Source organism: Mustela erminea, chromosome 3 (assembly GCF_009829155.1).
Source record: "Mustela erminea isolate mMusErm1 chromosome 3, mMusErm1.Pri, whole genome shotgun sequence".
NCBI lineage: Eukaryota > Metazoa > Chordata > Mammalia > Carnivora > Mustelidae > Mustela > Mustela erminea.
In genome coordinates, this window is record NC_045616.1 from 17,965,188 (window position 1) to 17,981,609 (window position 16,422).

At 40.8% G+C, this 16,422-nt stretch overlaps 1 long non-coding RNA gene across 1 annotated transcript in view; it reads right to left on the reverse strand.

Moving 5' to 3' along the window:
• LOC116585958 overlaps positions 1–7,131 on the reverse strand; it is a 60,234-nt gene extending 53,103 nt beyond the window's left edge. The window contains exon 1 of the long non-coding RNA XR_004283819.1: positions 7,103–7,131. This is a non-coding gene — a long non-coding RNA (uncharacterized LOC116585958). The remainder of the gene's footprint in view (positions 1–7,102) is intronic.
• Between the last annotated feature and the right edge of the window lie 9,291 nt (positions 7,132–16,422).

Sequence of the window (16,422 nt, forward strand, 5' to 3'; positions counted from 1 at the left end):
ATAGAATCCTATAAGTACAGTTAGTGACTCAGGAAGTATGCACATTTAATGTGTTAATAGATTCAGCCAAATTGCTCCCCCCCAAAGAAGAAAAAAAAAATCAACTCTGTTCTAAAGGATAAAAGGATATGTCTTATCCTTTAGACATAAAGGCATTTGCCAAAGCGGTCTTTCTTGAGTTTTGTGTGGAAAGGAAAGACACCTAGTTTTGTGTGGAAAGGAAAGATATCTAGAGATGTCTTTCTCACCTCAAGATCATAAAATTTATTCTCTCTGATCTCTTATTTTTGTAAATAACATTAATATATCTTCTAATATGGAACCATCCTTACACTCCTGAGATAAACTCTACTTGCTAATACACTGGTGCATTTCATTTGCTAATACTTCATTTGCGCTTTTTACAGCTGGGTATCCGATTAAAGTTGGCTTATAGTTTTGTTTGGTTTTGTCTGGCTTATAGTTTTGTTTGGTTTTGTTTGGTATTGTTTGGTCAGCCCAACAGAATGAAGTAGGGAACTTCTCATCCATGTCTGGGTCACTTTCTAGAACCTGAATGATCTATTCTTGAATGTTTGGGATAATTTGTCCACAGAATAAAGTGGCTTGGTGATACTTTCGTGGATAAATGTTTGGCTCTAGAAATTTTTTTCCTATTTTCCCCATAAATACTGGTCTATTTCGATTTTCTATTTTTTCTACCATACCTATTGTTTTCTGTAAAGACACACATTTAAAATTATAATGTCATTAAAATTATGCAATATCCTCATAATATGGAAAGTATCCTTCATCTATATAGCAAAGTCCCATACTTTATTTCTATGCTTTTTCCTTTTCTCTTTATCAGATTTTTCAAAATCGGGTTCTTCTTCAATTATTTTTCTTTCTTTTCTCATTTGCTTACTTATTAAAACACAAAAACAAAACAAAGCTTTAGCTGTTTTCCCCCAAGAAACAGCCGGGTCTGGTTTTACCTGACCACTTTACCCAATAAATGTGAATGTATCACCAATAATATGAAGACTATGCCTGTTAACTTACAAATATTGTCCCTGAGAGGTGGGGAGTTAAAATATGTATAAGGATTACAGTATTTCTGATAATCTATTTTCTTCATCTTTTGTAAATTAAGCTTTGAATTTCTGAAGCACATAATTTAAACCCCTATCACCTACAATGAACTAAATTCAAGATATCAAAATGTGTATAAAAAATGTATTTTCCTGGGTGTCTGCGTGGCTCAGTCAATGAAGCGTCCAAATGTTGATTTCGGCTGAGGTCATGATCTCAGGGTCATGAGATCAAGTCCTCCATGAAGCTCCAGGCTAAGCATGCAACCTGCTTGGAGTTCGTTTTCCCTCTCCCATTGTCCCTCTCTCTGTGCTCTCTCTCTCTCTCTCTAAAATAAATAAATAAACCTTTAAATTAAAAAAAATCCTCTTCAAAAAAGAAGGAAAGGAAAAGAATATGCTAGAACTCATTAAACAGAAGTATAGGATGAGATCATCAACTCAAAAAGGCGAAGCTGAGGAAATAACTTTCATCTGTAAGCACTCAAGGGTCTGGAATCTGTTCTCGCACAACACATATCCCTCACCTCATGTGACCAGTGCGTTTTTCCCATTCAAAGAAAGCCTTCATTCCCCACATGAATTTAGACTTCAATGTCTCTCAACAAGTCACAGAGGCACAATTTGACAGAATCTTCTCATACCTCCCCAAATGCTTCAATTTACATGCTACTCCTGCAGAAGTCTGGTCATCTGACTATATTTATCTGAGAAGGGGTAACAGGTTGTGTTCCAAGGAGGTCTTTGAATAAATATATAAAATGCAGTAATACTTGTTAATATCTACTAAAGACTTCTTATTTAACTATTTTAATCAATTCTTTACTTAAATCTTTCTTCAAAGACTTTATTTTTTAGAGCCTTCCTCCCTCTGGCAAGCCCCTCTTTTCCTTCTCTCCCATCTTCCCTCCCCTGAGGTAGACATCAGGACTTCAGGGCTGTGCTAAACTTAGTTATAAGCAAACTTATAACTTATATATATAAGTTTGCTTATAACTTAGTTATAAGCAAACTCTTCATCTAGATCTTCTTATGAACATTTAATCTTCACTTCTGTCAATTCTTCTATTGAACTTATTGACTGAGTTTTCAAGTTTTCTATGATTATGTTCCTGACTTCTAAGAATGGTTTCTATTCATAATTGCATATCTTATTATATATGAAATACATATATGTATATATGTATATGTGTGTATGTATACATGTGTGCATATATTGTATGTGTATATGTGTGTGTACATATTATATACGAAATACATATATGTATATGTGTGTGTATGTATATACATATAGGAATGTATGTATGTAAGAGGAATACAGATATATGTATATATATGTATATATATGTATATATATACATATATATACATATATCTGTATTCCTCTTACACAAAGATATTCATTAGAACTATCTTAGAATCTTCTCTCCAAGTGTTGGTTTTTCATTGGGGCTAATGCTTTTGTTTCCCAGTATTACTCAAATGGTGATTCTTGGTTTTGTGCTTAACTCTGTATCTGAGGTTCTGTGTATACATGTCTGTGCATTTGGCTTCTGTTTCCTACATCTTGCCTCCAGGGATTGTGGGGTGGGGCAGGACATGTGGCTGGAGATGTCCCAACACATGTCTTCTGTGTGAGAGTCCTCTTGTGAGTCAGCAGCTGTGTGGGGCACTGCTCTCCTGTTTCAGACCTAGGGTCCATCATGGGGGTCAAGAGCTGTTGCCACTGCTTTGGTAAGTGGGGAAAGGGGGAGAGGCCAACCTTCGCAGCTGTTCTGCACACAAGATTCCCTAATTAATAACCATGACCTCCTTTGACTCCATTGCCTCTGCTGAATGGGCTTGCAGGTTCCTGGAACTATAATTAGGTCCCAGAAAATGAATTATAATAGACTTCCTCTAAACCACAATTATTCTTCTAGAATATTTACATATAGAATAAAATAAAGCACATTTATATCAGTATTATTATGATTTGGTCTCCATTAAGGGATCTAAGAGAGATTTCTTGAAGACTATTTAAAAATGCTTTTGAATTTTATGATTTGCATAAGCTACTTTAAGAGAATTCTAAAGAAATATGAAATTCTTACTTTTTAAAAAGCAACACTACCCATTATTCACATGCCTGGTGGTATTTATTGATCACAGAGAGGGTAGAGTCTTGAATAAAGCAAAGAGATAAGCAAAAGCAAAAGCAAAGTCAGACCTCATTTTAAGAATCTTTTAGTGGGAAATTATTACCATCACCAACAAAAGGGAAAACCAAGCACCTCCTTCTACAAAACAGCTCTTAAATGTCTCTATATAGTTTGGGGAGATTAAATGAGAGAGATAGAGGGGGGAAAAAAGACAAAAGCTCAATATAATTAATGTTTTTAAAGACACCCAGACCATTTAGATGATATATTTTTTTTTAATTTCTTAAATTTTGGAGAACAAATCTTTTTATTGTTATGTAAACTGCTTTGTGTTTGTTAGAGCTAGAATATTATTTTTAGGTGGGGTTGCTGGTTATCCTATATACATAGGACATGCCCCATACTTAATTATGTCGTCCTGTGTCCTATATTTGTCATGATACCTCAAGTGCCCTGTATTCAGCTTTATTTAAGAAATTACAAAATTCTGGGGTGCCTGGGTGGCTCAGTGGGTTAAGCCGCTGCCTTCGGCTCAGGTCATGATCTCAGGGTCATGGGATCGAGTCCCGCATCGGGCTCTCTGCTCGGAAGGGAGTCTGATTCCTCCTCTCTCTCTCTGCCTGCCTCTCTGCCTGCTTGTGATCTCTCTCTGTCAAATAAATAAATAAAATCTTAAAAAAAAAAAAAAAAAAGAAATTACAAAATTCTGCAGTTAGAGCTATTTTTCTGCCCCAGTGATTGGTGCTTCCATCACTCCCATGGCAAGACCAGCTGAAAAACCATACCTTTGCAAACATGTGAACAATTTCTTACTGTCTCTCCTGCAGCTTTGGCTTCAGGGAGACCAACCAGGGAACCCCCGGAATTAAAAGTATTTATTTTTCATACTCAAGGAAAGACTTCCCAAACTGTGAACAAGTAAGCACTGTTAATTCAAGTTAACTTTGTATCAATACACATGCTCAGAAAACCAGCAAAACAGCCAGAGCCTCCCTCCTTTGGCCCTGCTTCTGGAAAGCAGCCAGTTAACAACAACCTGATTCCAAGAGTCTAAAAAATTAGCAAATCAAGAGCAGCCCCAAGCTCCTGAAAGCCATTCAGTGATAACCGTGCCCTCCATCCACCATTCCCCTCCACCCCCTTCCTTCATTCCAAAAGTCCACCATCTGTAACAGCCCAAGTTTCCCAACTAGAGCCATTCAGAAAGGACCTCACTCCAGGAGCCATGCTCCAGAAGGTCATGGTTAGCTGGTCAACAACAGCCTTCCTCCAATGACCACACTAATGCAACTGAACATCCTTCCATCTCTACACACTCCTGCTTCTGAAAGCCCACCAATCCCTGAAAGCCAAGCTTCTCAAAACCTTATGCAAGATCAACTTGGGCTTTCTCAAGCAAACAGTATCTTCACAAGCACAGCTGACATTTGAACAATCTAGGCACTGACCCTGCAGTTAAAAATCTGTATATAACTTTTGACTCCCTAAAAAATATAATGGCTAATAGTCCACTGTTGACAAGAAGCTTTACTGTTAACATAAACAGAGTGGGTGGGGGGATGGGGTAGCTAGCTGGGTGATGGGCAGTAAGGAGGGCACATGATGCAATGAGCACTGGATATTATAAGAATCACTGACCTCTACCTCTGAAACCAATAGTACATTATATGTTACCTGAATTTAAATTAAAAGGCATTAGTTGATTAGCATATATTTTTATGTTATACATACTATATGCTATAATCTTACAATAAAATAAGTTAGAGAAAAAAATAAGAAAACTATAAAGTTTTATAGTTAAGAAAACTATTAAAAATTATTTTATATTAAAATAGTTTTAATATAAAACTATTAAGAAAACTATTAAGACAACTAAAGCCAGCATGTGGCTAGTTCAATCGGAAGAAGGTGTGGCTCTTGATCTTGGGGTTGTGAGTTCAAGCTCCAGGTTGGGTGTAGAGATTACTTAAAAATAAAATCTTAAAAAGAAAGAAAGAAAACCACAAGGAAGAGATAATACACTTATAGTACACTACATTATTGATCTTTAAAAATTTGCGTGTAAATGGACACATACAGTTCCAACTCATGTTGTTCAAAGGTTAACCGTATAGATCTCCCTTGTAGGCAAACAGCAAGTTTACCTTTTCTTCATTAGAGGTCAGTAAGTTCAATTTATTGTTAGTTGGCAAGCTTGCAACCCTTCAGCTCTGTTTACAGGTCATAAGAGTTCAGACTTTTGAGTGACCGATGGCATTGATACAGCTATAGGTTCAACAAATTCAACCATCAAATTTTGCAGCGGTTTATAATAGCAAATTGGTGATGTGTCATTTTCATGTATTTGAAACTCCAAATGCCAAAACACAAACTTTTTATGATGAGTTTATGAACAACAGATGCTTATTAAATGGGAAAGTAAAAGTCCTTTGAAGCTTTTTATATAATATTCAACTGTTCATTCAATATAAAAACTGTCAGATATAAAGCAGCATATACTGAATATAAGACATGAATGATTTCCTCAATTTGTACCAAAGAAAATGATAAGATGATTTTTTTTTTTTTACTTAGTGGAATTTAGGTGAGGATAAAATAATCAGTCATGACAGAGGTTGTAATGACCTTCCACAGTCTATATCCTCAGACATTCAGCTTGAATGAGTCTTTAAATGTACTGCTATCAGAAGTATTTTCTGATTTCAAAACGGTGAGCAAATATTCAACTGCCAGGACAAAATCTATAGCAATACTAAAAAGTGTAATGATCACATTCATTACTATAGGTTACCAAAGATCTAAATGCCTCAACTTTTTGCAGCACAGTCAGGAATGCAAATAACTAAGATCTGAAAGCGCTTTCCTTTCGCTTGCGCAGTATTTCCCTTGAGCAAGAGGCTTGCTTATAAGGCCTTTGTCAATAAAGCCCCTTCTAGAGGAGACTTAGAAACATTAGAAAATTTTAACAGGGACTCCCTTATAAGCCGGGAGTTAATGAGATACATTGTATTGCTTTTGATGTAGACCCTGCAGTTGTCTGGGCAAAGGTGCAGAAAAAGTTTATTCAGAGTTGAAGCAAAGCATAGACCAATTCCATAGAAAGCATTGGCTGTCCTGCCCGTATTCTGAATAATGCTGCTCTCACAGCACGCGATGTTCTTTCTAATGACACTATCACGGCACTACTGGGAAAATGTTTTCTTTTTTTTTTTTTTTTTAAAGATTTTATTTATTTGACAGAGAGAAATTACAAGTACACTGAGAGGCAGGCAGAGAGAGAGAGAGAGAAGGAAGCAGGCTCCCCGCTGAGCAGAGAGCCCGATGCGGGACTCGATCCCAAGACCCTGAGATCATGACCTGAGCCGAAGGCAGCGGCTTAACCCACTGAGCCACCCAGGCGCCCCTGGGAAAATGTTTTCTGACCTCAGCATTTATACTAATGCTTTTAGCAGCATTATACTTTTTGTACCGAGCAATTAAAGACATAACTTTGTTGGCATTATTTAAATCTCTCAAAACAGCTCCTGGCTCTCTAACACACGCATTTGAAGGAATTCTCCGTTTATCATGTAGAGCATAACATCATACCTTAATTATGAAGACGAGGACCTGTCAATTGTGGTTGAGCTTTAATACAGTAGGTTCACCCCCGCCCCCCATCCCCAGGGGTCACACGGCAAGAACTCCAGTCTGAAACCGCAAATAGTACCCGATCCTATGTTTTTCCTATACCTACATAGGTACGATGAAGTTTAATTTATAAGCGAGGCACGGGAAGAGAGTAACGATAACTAGTAATAAAATAGAACAATGATAGCAATACACTATAACAAAAGTTACAGGAATGCGGTCTCCGTCTCTCAAAACATCTTATTGAACTGTACTCACCCTTCCTGTGAGGATGCGAGATGACAAAATGTCCGCGGGGTAAGATGACGTGAGGGGAATGACGCAGACGCTGTGACGTCAGGGACGCGGCGTTAGGCTCCTGGTGACCTTCTGACCTCCCGCCAGGAGGACCTTCTGCTTCCGGTGGGGGTTGACTGCCCGGAAGTAAAACTGTGAAAAGCCAAATCCCGGATCAGGGGCGGGGGAACTAGCATCATTTATCCAGTGAAAGCTACCAATTTCTTGTTTATAGCCCTCAATCACCTTAATTAGACGATTATGCCAAGTGAAAGAGCAACGGTGTTTTCAGCGTAGTCCATTGTTTAAAGGAACTTGCTGGGTGTCTTAGGAAAGAATCGATGACAAATGTATCCCTTTCATTACCAAGGCTGTTCATGAAAAGGGCAACATGACTTCTGAACAGGAAGAGGAATTCCACCTTGAAGCAGAAAATTATGAGGGCCCTTGTTCTAACTTGGTTTTGAAGTCGGTTTTATCCTTTGAAGAATTTGATTCTTTTACTGGGTATTAGGAAATGTTCTTTCTCCCCAGCATGGGAATATGAGGAATCATGTGTATTGTCAAAGAAGGAGGAAATAAAAATGGACAACAATCCTCTTTTACATCAAGGGACAGTGTTTTAAAAAGTTATTGATCAAGGGGCGCCTGAGTGGTTCAGTGGGTTAAGTGTCTGCCTTGGGCTGGGGTCATAATCCCAGGGTCCAGGGATAGAGTCCCACATCGGGCTCCCTGCTCAGCAGGAGAAAGCCTGCTTCTCCCTCTCCCTCTGCCTGTTGCACTCTGCCTGCTTCTTTGCAATTTCTCTCTCTGTCAAATAAATAAAATCTTTAAAAACAAATAGTTACTAATCAAGAGATGCGGCATAATCTTAATATAAAAAAAATTATGGGGGCACCTGGCAGTTTAGTCAGTGGAGCATGAGTTCAAGACCCAAATCCAATGCAGAGCTTACTAGAAAAAAATAAATGGATATAAATATAAATAAAAGCAAATTATTCCATGAAAGATGGCATGTGCTTCAACAAATGAAAGCTGAAGAGCAATTATCAGAATTTTAGCTTTATGCTGGTATATATTTAGCATACTGGCTTATAATGCTAATATTGAGTATGACAAAAGAATAAAGCTGAATATGACCACCACTGTATATGGGATGTTACGATGTAAATGGAATATAGACTGTAACCACAGGAATTTTGTTTTTGTTTTAAGGTATTATTTATTTATTTATCTGAAAGAGAGAGAGAGAGGGAACACACAAATGAGGGGGAGGGGCAGAGGGAGTGGGAGTAGCAGGCTACCCACAAAGCAGGGAGCCAGACATGGAACTCCATCCCAAGACCCTAGGATCATGACCTGAGCTGAAGGCAGACACTTAACCCACTGAGCCACCCTGGTGCCCCTAACCACAGGAATTTTATAAACAAATTTGGCAAAGCAAGGAAATATTAAGAAGAGGGACGCCTGGGTGGCTCAGTGGGTTAAAGACTCTGCCTTCGGCTCAGGTCATGATCCCAGGGTCCTGGGATGGAGCCCTGCATCCTGGTGCTCTGCTCAGCAGGGATCCTGCTTCCACCTCTCAGTGTCTCTGCCTACTTGTGATCTCTGCCTGTCAAATAAATAAAATTAAAAAAAAAAAAAAAGAAGAGCCAAGTATCGGGGAAATAAAATTAAAGAAGGTGGTGTGTAATTTTGATGCTTGTCATTTATTTCAGATAAATAAAAAATATAGTAAGGTGTGTCCCATGCAACATTTTTCATTTCTCTCTCTCTCTCTCTATATATATATATATCCATCTAGACATAAATCAAATTTAAATGGTCATCCTGAGTTTTTATTTGCTAAATTTGAAACCCTATATTTAGATACATTTAAATTTTCAGTTTTATTTTTATGTATAGTATTCATACAGTTTATAACAAATTGTAGCACTTCGTATACCAATGTGTACATTGTACTTTTGCCCATTTTTGAAGACTTGAGAACATTGCTTATCTTTTTATTGATTATATAGGTTTGTTGTTATTTTAATCTTTGTCCTTATGCAATACCATTAGCCACATTATTATATTTTTCATAAAAAGATATATTTTATAAGAGCTTGAACACACTATGTTAACATGCTATGTATTCTAGATATAACTCCATGCATTTTAGATACACTGATAAACAGATATACAACCACAATCATAGTCAATTTTAGAACATTTTCAGCATTTCAAAAGAAACATTTACCCTTTAGCTATTCCTTTGGCCCCCTCCTTCTCCCTCTACCCCTCCATCGCCTTCAACTACCAACCACAGCCAGCCCTGGGCACCACTAATCTATTTCCTGTCTCTATAAATTTTCAAATTCTGGACATTTTATATAAGTGGGATTATATGTGATCTTTTGTAACTAGATTCTTTCACTTAGCATGATATTTTTAAGGTCATCCATTCTGTGGCAAGTATTAGTACTTTATTCCTTTGTATGGTCAAATAATATTCCATTGTATGGATAGATTACATTTTATCCATTCACCAGTTGACGGATACTTGGGTTGTTTCCATTTAGGTTGTTACTCAGGACTGGAATTTCTGGGTCAGCTGAACAGTGCATGTCCTTCTCTCTTTCCCTGAGGAACCTTAACTGGTGAAAGGAAAGGAAGCAGGAAGGTCATCTCTAGTGCTGGCCCAAGGAAAGAGTCACGGTGATGAAGGCTGGTTGGAAAGCAGGCAGGCAGAGACAAGGGGCACCCACCCTAAAAGGAAACCACCCTTTAAAGGATTTCACACCACTCTGGAAGGAGCCCTCCAGCCTTTCCCAGCTGATAGATAGGTGACAAAAACCCGAGTGGAAGACAGGCACAGGGAGAGTTAACAAGATTAAAACAGCCCGCCAACAAGCCCATAAAAACCCCCAGACTTAGAAATTCCATTGGCAAGCCTCTTGGGTCCCCTCCCTCCTTGAAAGCCTTGTACTATCACGTTGCCATCACTCAATAAACCTTGCTTTGCTCCCCACTCTGTCTAGTCCACCTCTTCATTCTTGGAAGCAGCATGACCAAGAACCGTGGGCACCGTTGGAGAAAAAAATCCTGTTAACAACGGTTTGCCTGCTTGTTCATCACAGGTCTATCCCTGCCTCTGCAGTATCAAACAGCTTTCCCTCTGCTTAACACATATCCTCAGGGGCAGACAGACCCAAGAGCAAACAAAGAAATTGTCTTAGAATCTTTTTTTTTTTTTAAAGATTTTTCTATTTATTTGAGGGGGGAGGAGCAGCGGGAGAAGCAGCAGCAGACTCCCTGATGAGCAAGGAGCCCGATGTGGGACTCGATGCCATGACCCTGGGATTGTGACCTTATCCGAAGGCAGCTGCTTAACCAACTGAGCCACCCAGGTGCCCTGCTCTTAGAATCTTGGTGAGCACTGAGAAATGTACAGAATTGTCGAAACACTATATTATACATTGTATATATGAATATAACTCTGTATGTCCATTATACTTGAATTTAAAAAGGAAAGAATGAAATGTCCTAGTCAACCCAGCAACCAAAAAATAAAGAGCCACAGAAACACCCAGAATCAGATTAGCTTCTGCTACACTGATTTCCAGAGGAGACAGAAGTTAGCTTTAATCAAAAACAAAACAAGGGGCGCTTGGGTGGCTCAGTGGGTTAAGCCGCTGCCTTCGGCTCAGGTCATGATCTCAGGGTCCTGGGATCGAGTCCCACATTGGGCTCTCTGCTCAGCAGGGAGCCTGCTTCCTCTTCTCTCTCTGCCTGCCTCTCTGCCTACTTGTGATCTCTGTCTGTCAAATAAATAAATAAAATCTTTAAAAAAAAAAAACCTAATAATAATAATAAATAAGCACTCACTTGATCACTCTCTGGGTCGAACAAGCATGATTTTGAAGCTAAGTTATTCAGTGAAAACATAAAAGGGAGAAAACATGAAATTGAGAATCTAATTAATGGTGTGGTGGCCAAGCAGAAGAAATATCTCAAAATGAAGAACAAACGTTTTGGTTTACATGAACTCAAGTCATCACCTTGAAAAGATTTAGCAAGGGCACCTGTGTGGCTCAGTCAGTTGAGCGACTGCCTTCTTCTCAGGTCACGATTCTGGAGTCCCATGATCAAGTCCCACACCCGGCTTCCTGCTTAGCAGGGTTCCACTTCTCCCTCTGACCTTCTGCTTCTCGTGGTTACTTTCTCTCATTCTCTCCTCTATCTCAAATAAATAAATAAAATGTTTTTTAAAAAAAGGTTCAGCATGTTCCAGGCACGGTTAGAGAAATAGTATGTCTATTCCTAGATATCTTTGGGTTAGTTTTCTGAGTTGCAAGGATAAAGAGAAATTTTACATGCTTCCGGACAAAAGACAGAGTATCCGATCAGCCCTAGACTAGGACTCCATGGCAACAACAGAAGGCAGGAGACCATGGAATAATATTGAGCATTGAAAGTGTAAGGGCGGGATGCCTGGGTGGCTCAGTTGGTTGGACGACTGCCTTCAGCTCAGGTCATGATCCCGGAGTCCCAGGATCGAATCTCACATTGGGTTCCCAGCTCCATGGGGAGTCTGCTTCTCCCTCTGACCTTCTCCTCGCTCATGCTCTCTCTCACTGTCTCTCTCTCTCAAATAAATAAATAAAATCTTTAAAAAAAAAAAAAAGAAAGAAAGAAAGTGTAAGGGCCTACTTAGCCAGAGCGAGCCATTTTGTTGTTTATGCAGTAAACTTGGATTGAACCTGCCCCTTCCCCCCAAGAGAAAAGCGCTTAGAAACAGAACTGGTGAAATATGACTGACCAGCCCCTGATAACGGAGCCCACATACAAGGACGTGTCTGGCCAGGTATGGAAACGTCCAATCAGTGAAAGTGCACGTATTACCCGCCAAGGAGTGTGAGCCCCACCTATCAGGCGCCAGACAAAGGCACCAATTCCAGCCAAGGTCATAGGCTGAATTAAATGACTATCATGGGGTGAATTGTAATTCAATTGGCCACCTGTGTGTGGCCAGGCTCAACCACATGGCCTTCACTCTATAAAAGTTAGTCTGTGAGGCTGGGAGGGGTCGCCTCGCCCTGGCCGGTCAGTTTGATTCTCGATGCTTGGCGCGAAATAAAGCTTTGCTTGACCTTCGCTTTGTATCAGTCATGTCCTTTTGTCTACAGACCCTTTCAAAAGAAAGGAACAGGGGCGCCTGGGTGGCTCAGTCCGTTAAGTGTCTGCCTTCAGCTCAGCTCATGATCTCGGGGTCCTGGGATCGAGGCTCACATGGGGCTCCCTTCTCAGTGGGGAGCCTGCTTTGCTTCTCCCCTCTCCCCCAGGCTTGTGCTCATTCTCTCTCTCTCTCTCTCTTTCTCTGAAATAAATAAAATCTTTAAAAATAAATAGTCTGCTCTTAGCTGAGATGCCCTTTGCCTCCCAGAATGACAAGAAAAATACTGATAAATATGTGTTGGTTTAGATGATATATCCCACACATGTCCTAGCTGAGGAACAGACAAAGAGCATTTCAAGCTAAGGGAAGCTCAAGAGAAGATACATGAGTGATAAACATTGCACTTTAAAGCACAGGTTGTTAAATTTTTTTTTTTTAAAGATTTTATTTATTTGAGAGAGAGCATGAGCAGGGGGAGGGGCAGAAGGAGAAGGAGAAGCAGACTCCCCACCCCACAACCTGTGCTGAGCAAAGAGCCCCACGTGGGGCTTGATCCCAGGATCTTGGATTGATGACCCCAGCCAAAGGCGGACGCTTAGTGAACTGAGCCACCCAAGTGCCCCAAAGTACACATTGTCGGAGCTAAATTTGCTGCTGGGGAGAGCTTGGGAACATGCAATCCAAGTGTCAAAGAGTCTCAGAATGAAGACACACATGGCCAGAGGATCTCAATCAGCAGCAATCGGGAGAGAGTGGGACACAGGAAAGGATTAGCATTTGAAAGCTCCTCGCCTGCCAGCAAAACCATTGGGAGGATTAGTCAAAGGACTGCTGAATCCCGCAGCTTGTTCTCATAGAACCCAAGAAAAATATTTTGCTATGAGCAGGAGGAAGTAGAAAAAACCTCCAGATGAATGGAAAAGTGAGAACTTCTAAAGCGGAGAACCCTTCCCTGGAAGAATGTGGGAAGAGTCTCCATTCTACGCCCAAGGGCTGGGTTTGCTGACCCGGAGCTTCTAAACCAGCCCAGGACAGCCCAGATTCTTAGCGGCTTCCCGCTCAAGTGTATGAGAAAAACTGGCTGGAGGGGCAGGCGCGCCATTTGGAGTCAGACAAAACGGTCGGGATCATAAATCTGCCACTTTGCAGCTTGCTGGGAGCCTTTGATGTCCTTATCTGTGAAATGTGATTGAGAAACACACCCTCACCCTCCCAGGGCTGCTGTGGATGGGAGGAACGCCACTGTGAATCCCAGTGCCCCAAGAAGTAGTGATACTGACTTTTATTTTTGGTTTTATTATTTCCTGGGATTACCCCAGCCTACAGATGCTCTGGAGTCTGGGGGTCCAGGGCACCCCCCCACTCCTGCCGCTGCTTAGCCAGGGGCTTTGGTTCCAGGACCGCAAGCTCTGTTTTAGCTCGCTTCTGTGTATGATTTTGCTCAGCAACCCCAAACCACCCTCTCATGCTGAGACCCAAGGCTTTCAACTCCTGCCTTGGAGGTAGACTGGACTTTCTGGATCTCTGTTTGATTGAATCTCTAAAATATCTTTTTTTTTTTTTTTTAGATTTTATTTATTTAATTGAGAGAAAGGGGGAGAGAGAGAGCATAAGCAGGAGGAGCAGCAGAGGGAAAAGCAAGCTCTCTATTGAGCAGAGAGCATTATGTGGGGCTCCATCCCAGGACCCTGGGATCAGGATCTGAGCAGAGGGCAGACGCTTAACTGCCTGAACCACCCACTTGCCCCTCTTTGAAATATCTTTAGAGGGCGCCAGAGTGGTTCAGCGGGTTAAGCCTCTGTCTTCAGCTCAGGTCATGATCTCAGGGTCCTGGGATTGAGCCTCTCAACGGGCTCTCTGCTTGGCGGGGAGCCTGCTTCCTCCTGTCTCTCTGCCTGCCTCTCTGCCTGCTTGTGATCTCTGTCAAATAAATAAAATCTTAAAAAAATGTATCTTTAGATGAATTTCTTCATCAGTGTATTTGCCTTTTGTAGAGTGAAGGTAAAGAGAGTAAAAAAGCTTATTTTGTGGTTCTTCTGGAAAAACTATGTGGAAATTACTCTATAAAATAAAAGAGCTCTGTTTCCAGCCATTTTGGCCTTTGAAGTTTAAAAACATGAAGTTGGGTTCGATCTTCCCAGACTAACAGCGAAACCTGTAAATTAAGGGCAAATTATTTTCTCCCTGTTGAGATCACGGCAAATTCCTGCCAGTGTTTGGGATGGGTCAAGAAAGAGCACACCAGAATCCAAAGTGGTTTAACTGCATTGATCTTAAACTATCGTAAATGGAAAAGAAAAGAAAAAAAAAGTGGAGGGTCTTGCAAATAATGGCCGAATAAAATATGCAGACAAGTTTCTATCTTGAAGAAGAGGCAAAGCAAAATAAATAGAACTAGATTTTCATGCAGCATTAAAACCAACTTTAATGACTCACATAGATATATATATTTTTTAATTTAGTTATTTAGGGACCCCTGAGTGGCTCAGTTGGTTAAGCCACTGCCTTCAGCTCCGGTTCTGATCCCAGGGTCCTCTGATGGAGTTCCATATCAGGCTCCTTGCTCAGCGGGGAGCCTACTTCTCTCTCTGCCTCTGCCTGCCACTCTGCCTGCTTGTGTTCTCTCTCTCTCTCTCTGACAAATAAATAAATAAATAAAATCTTTTTTTAAAATTTAAGTTATTTATTTTAGAGAGAGAGAGAGAGAAAGGGAGAGGGTGGGGGATGGGGAGGGGGTGAAGAAGAGATCATCTCAAGCAGACTCCCCAGCATATGTAGAGCACAGCACGGAGCTGGATGGCATGACCCAGAGACCATGACCTGAGCCGAAATCGAGAGTCAGGCGCCCAAGGGACCAAGCCCCCTAGGCACCCCCGTATGTACACTTTAAATATATTACAGTGGTATTCATCAATTATATCTCAGTAAAATTTAAAAAAATAGTTATCAATAAAATGGAAAAAGCAAATTAAGTGAATCTGTACTTTCTTATCTGGGTCAATCACCCAGAATAGGCTGTCCCCATAAAGCATTTTTCATTCCTTCAGCGGGCGCACGGATTTTCCCTCACCCTAAGCTCAATCACATTTCCCTTCAGGCTCTATTCTACTGATAACAGCAATGCAATTCAGTTTGATAAGAGAATTAATAGAAGGCAGGGCAGTTGCACTCATTCTCTTCCCCTAAGCAACTCCCCCAAACCAAACAAGTTTATCTCCCCAAGATATGTTTCTTCCTGACTTCTCTGTGTTAAATACATCAGGTCCCTCCTCCCCGGAGCCTGGTAGAGAGTTCCGTCACCTCTCATTACTTGGCTTCCTCAAGCCAGTCCAGGACCAAGTCCTGAGGATTCAGCCTGAGCAATGGCTCCTCTGTCCCTAGCCTCCTGTCTATTTCCAGGGCCAACTCCTGGTCCAGACCTCCCTGGCCAGAGCTCCTGCAGGGTCCTCTAAAATGGCCTTCCTGTCTTCTTTGCTTCTTTCCTTCCCCCAACTCACCACACCAAGAACCCAGTCAAAGGTCCTACTACCCATCTCTGATCACATAACTATTCTTTTCGGATCACTTCTCCATTGCTTTGAGAATGAAGCCCCAAGTCCTCAGCCTTTGTCTTCAGCTCCTCCACTCCCGCCCTGCCCTGTAGTCCAGTTGGGTCCAGGATTCTCCTAAATGGTAAAGTAAATGTATGCAACTCAGAAGGCTGTGAGCCTTGGCTACTGTGAGACTTCTCTTCTCCCTAATAGATTACCTTCTGTGTCTACCTATAAAAATCCTACCCATCCTTGGCACAGAAGACCTCCCCCTTCTCAGTCTCCACATGCTTGGTTTGTGTCTGTCATGACATCATCCTTATCAGTTTGATATTTTTTGTGAGTGTGTAAGTGTGTCAGGATGGGAACTGTGTTCTGTCAGGATTTCCTGCAACTTCTCACACAACATCTGGCACCCAAGAGGGGCCAAGAGATGTCCATTGAATAAGCGAACCCATGAATTCGTTGGTTGAGTTGGGTTTTGCCAAAGCAGATGTTCCTTCTGCCATTTATGTAATCATGTTTAGTTTCTTAATAGAGTTCCCTGATATCTGGGCAAAGTTTATTGCATCATAAAGTTTTTAATTATATGTAGCAAGGCTTTTTAATAGGTT